General features: G+C 39.2%; 1 long non-coding RNA gene across 1 annotated transcript in view; it reads left to right on the top strand.

The window, feature by feature from the left end:
* Window positions 1–5000, top strand: part of LOC136847596 (uncharacterized) — an 811533-nt gene that overhangs the window by 373244 nt on the left and 433289 nt on the right. The gene's annotated exons all lie outside the window — the stretch shown is intronic.

The following is a 5000-nucleotide window of genomic DNA, read 5'->3' on the forward strand; positions in this document are numbered from 1 at the left end:
CATTTCATTATCGTTATTCTGTTCAGTATTCTCTATTCTCTTACAGTCTTCTCTCTCTCTCTCTCTCTCTCTCTCTCTCTCTCTCTCTCTCTCTCTCTCTCTCTCTCTCTCTCTCTTGTTTTGAAGTAGATGTACTCGTGTTTTATTAAACCGTTTAAAAGCTCAAAGGGGTCTCTAATCACGCCCTGTTTTCATATGGCTTCGATGCAATTCGACAGCCTCCATCACTGCCAGTGACTAGCAGGTGCTCGGCCGAATTCCGAAAATGATACGCGATCATTTACTTTATTTTGTGATACCTCACAAACTCGCCGAGAAACGCCGTCGGAAACATCATTCCTTTCGAAACTGGTTCTGTTATTATTAATTAGGAAGCCATCTTCTCACGCGCCCCCCCACCCCACCCCCCTCCGATTCCCCTTCTCTTCTTCTTCTTCTTCTTCTCCTTCTTCTTCTTCTTCTTCTTCTTCTTCTATTTTCTGCCGTTGAGAGAAATTAATCCCCCCAACATTGTCTCTGCTTTGATGTGGATCGGGGCTCTCCTGTTTATGGACCATAAATTGAAATTTATAAGTGATCGGGAGTGGGAAGGAATGGAAGGGTTGTTGGGGGAGGGGTTGCCCGAGGGGCTGCCGCCCCTGTTGTGCTGTTGAGAGATGGGAAAAAATGAGATTCTCCAGAGAGAGAGAGAGAGAGAGAGAGAGAGAGAGAGAGATGAACAGCATTATGTCGACATTTATATCAGTTGAGAGATGGTTTGTGAGGCCCAAGAGAAATTGAATGAAATGATGAAAATGACATCTACGCCTTTGGCGAATGAAACTTAGATTACATTTAGCCATTTCTTGAGCTGTGTCTAGATCGTTTTCGTTTATTATGATGTACTTTTCACTGACGGTGAAAGGAGAGTGTAATGAAAGACTGCATTTGATTTTTAATCACGTACCTCTACGGGAGATTAATTCTGTATAGAGAACGTTCACAGAGGTTGACCTACGTTTTGACGTATGGTAGATGAGGTCGAATTGTCCCAGTTGTGACTTCGTCTGCAAATAGAGAAGAGTGGGAGTTGGTGCTTGTATTCGCCCTCTCTCTCTCTCTCTCTCTCTCTCTCTCTCTCTCTCTCTCTCTCTCTCTCTCTCCCTTGTTCCATTGTCCTTTTTCACATCCATTCTCATTCCGATTCTCATCTATTTTCATCTCCATTCTCATCTCCCTTCCAGAACGACCAACAGCTACCCTACTCCTATCAGATGTCGTTAGTGCTTGCATTGTTCATTGGCTTTTATCCTCTTCAAACTCATTCCCCCCACTTCCATTTCCTTTCTCTCTCTCTCTCTCTCTCTCTCTCTCTCTCTCTCTCTCTCTCTCTCTCTCTCTCTCTCTCTCTCTCTCACACACGCACAAAGACTTGTCACTGTTGTTCCCTCCTCTTCGAAGGCTCTCACGAGACTTTCCCCCCACCCCTTCACCCCCTTTCTTATTTCCTTCCCTTTTACCTACCCCTTTTCAACATGGTTTCCCCTTTCTGTGCCTCCTCCTGCGTTTCTCACTCCCCTGCGGAAACTTCCGAATCCTGTGCAACTTCGGCAGCAGCCGCCCACCCAAGCCCTCTTTTGAAAAGAGAGACCCCCACGAGAGAACAGCGCGACCAGATGCGCCTTTGTCTGAATCCTGCAGCCGTCGGCAGATGCTCTTTTTTTTTAAATATTTTTTTATATATCTAACGTCGACGTATATATTACCACTAATGATGGATGAAGCTTTGCAGGAATATTTTTTTACTTTTCCCCAATTTTTTGGGTGGCGGGGTAGGAGGAGGGTGGGAAGAGGTTGGGGATGGGGGAGGGGTGTTTAACTCCTGTGAATATTTTCTCGATTTCTTTTACGGCGGTGTGTACAAATTCGGTCTTGACTGGCTGAAACGCACCTCATCGGGATACCGATAAGTGCAGCAGCTCATTCCAACCGGTATAATTATTTCCACTCTTTCGCCGAGCGGTGAATTTTCGCCTCTCTCGGAGGTATATATATATATATATATATATATATATATATATATATATATATATATTATATATATATATATATATATATATATATATATATATATATATATATATATATACATTATCTTTTTTAATGAAATCGCTACTCGGCGTATTTTACGGCGCCGATTTGCTTGGTATTCGTTCTGAGATCGGTCATAAATGAAAATTTTATCCGCCGGATGCCGTGATACTAGTGTTGGCGAAGTGATAGATTAGGGTGACGGCGTATTACTCATGCTCAGGTCGACATTACCATCCGGCTAAATAAATCTCCTTCGGCAATTTTGCCGAGTTGTGTAAATTACCGTCAGTGTTCTTCACAAGCTGTTAGAATTAGCCACGGGTTCTTCTGTATGCCATTAAACTATTAAGGTTTGTTTTTGTAGCTCATCTTTGTAATTCTCTTACGTTATTTGAAAAATACCTCTTGGCCCATTTCAATTCTTGGCTAAATTTCTTACTCATTATCAGCATCGCTTGTGAGTTGTTAGTCTCGCCTTGAAGATCCATAGACCCAGAGCTGTTAATCAGCTCAGTGGTCTGGTAAAACTAAGGTATACTTAAGTTTTCAGACTAAACTGTCTGAGATCCTGAAAGATTTAGACATTTCGAGCCATTTATTAAACTCACCTTTAAGGTCACTGTATGTTTTCAAACATGGCAGCTTTTTTCTCGAGGTCTTTTGAAAGTAAATCCAATTCTCTAACGTCAGCAGAAGCATTGTAAATCATGATTACCTCTTTTCTTATGTTGCTGGTTTTCAAATTTGGCTGCTTAGTTCTCGAGCTGTTTTGAAATGAAGTCCAATTCTTTAACATCAACAGGATTATTGTAAATCATGGTTAACTCTTTTTTTTTTTTTTCCTATGTTACCTGACATCTGTAGGTATCAGCATACATTAATTCATTGCCAAAAATTTTCATTGTAGCCCTGGGGTAACTGCGATAAATTTATCATTCAAACTTTGCTGCCTAATTCTTGAGCTATTTAGAAACTAATTCCAGTTCTTAAACATCAACAGAATTATTGTAAATCATAATTATCTCTTCTCTTATGTTACCTGACATCTGCAGGTATAAGCATACATTAATTCATTGTCGCAAATATTCATTGTAGCCCTGGGGTAAGTGCGATAAAATAACCATTAAAACTCAGCTGCCTAGTTCATGATCTCTTTGGAAATGAATTACGGTTCTTTAACATCAACAGAATCATTGTAAATCATAATTAACTCTTTTCTTATGTGATCTGACTTCTGTAGATTTTAGCATACTTGAATTCATTGTCGCAAATATTCATTGTAGCCCCTGGGAAAAGGCGATAAATAGCCATTCGTAAACTAACGGCGTTGTCTCCACCAGTTTTCCTGAAGCTCTCCACTGGTTTTCCTGAAGCATTATGCAGGTAATTCCATGTGCTTTGACAAATATGTCCACGACGTAAATCTATCACAGTAATTGTCAAAGTGTCAGAGCTTACTGGTCTTGCTGCTCCTGGTGTTCCTGGCTTTCCAATAGTTTATCACGTCTATTTCCGACTGTAAAAACGATCGTAAAATAAGAGCTCTTTTTAGTTTTCTGTAAAAGAAAACTATTGTGCCGGCTTTGTCTGTCCGTCTGCACTTATTCCTGTCCGCACTTTTTTCTGTCCGCCCTCAAATCTTGAAAACTACTGGGGCTAGAGGGCTGCAAGGTGGCATGTTGATCATCCACCCTCCAATCATCAAACATACCAAATTGCAGCCCTCTAGCCTCAGTAGTTTTTTTATTTTAGTTAAGGTTAAAGTTAGCCATAATCGTGCGTCTGGAATTGCTATAGGACAGGGCAGTACCGGGCGATGGCTGAAAGTTTCATGGGCCTCGGCTCATACAGCATTATACCGAGACCACCGAAAGATAGATCAATTTTCAGTGGCAGTGATTATACACTGTAGCGGCTGTGCAGAAAACTCGATTGCGCCGAAGAAACTTCGGCGTATTTTTTACTTGCTTTATCGTGTCCCGGATGTTGTCTGCAAAGAGCCGAAAGTACTGTAGATGTTGGACACTCTAACCAGCAAAGTCGCCGAGGTACCGAGGGAAAATTGGTTCTCTTGTCCGTTTCGGAATATATTCGCTCCCCGAACCCGGGGCTGATTTAGTCGCTGTAATTATAGGCGACTATTAGAATTCGTGCCCGATAGATCCTTATTAAATACTTAATGATGGGGCTGCACCCCCACCCCCTCGAGTGATTTTTTATTCAGTATAATTACTCATTTTGCGCATGAATGGCCATTCAAAGCGCTTTGGATAATTGGAAAGCGATTATGCTTCGATGGTCGTCTTTGTTTCTATGTTTATATGTATACACAGTTTTACATACAAATATGTATATATGTATATGTGTGTTTTTATATATGTATATATATATATATATATATATATTATATATATATATATATATATATATATATATATATATATATATATATATATATATATTCTTCCTGTATATATTCTTCCTGTTCTGTGATGATCAAGTAAATTATCATTTACCTTATGTTTTCCATCTTTACTTGAAATTCCATGAACATATAATTTAGAAGAAACTCATTTGTTCCACTTACCACATAATAAAAAAATTACATCTTTTCAGCTGAATATAAACACTGATGTTATTTTCTCGTAAGTTGTTGCTTGAATTTTGCAAAAAAAGTTCTTCAAGGAGACATTTTGAATTTTTCTTAGTTATTCTTTTTTATATAATTATCAGGTATTAGATTTAAATGCTGATGACGTATAATTGTGCCTTCACTATTTAAAGGCTTGCTCTTGGTAACAGACAGTCCTCGACCTGATAGAAAGTATAATTTCAGTTGAGAATAGTACATGAGAAAGATTAAATTGTTTCGATAAAAAGGAATAAAATAAGTAAATGTAGGTACAAGGTAATATTAGAAAAGCATA

Source organism: Macrobrachium rosenbergii, chromosome 17 (genome assembly GCF_040412425.1).
Source record: "Macrobrachium rosenbergii isolate ZJJX-2024 chromosome 17, ASM4041242v1, whole genome shotgun sequence".
NCBI lineage: Eukaryota > Metazoa > Arthropoda > Malacostraca > Decapoda > Palaemonidae > Macrobrachium > Macrobrachium rosenbergii.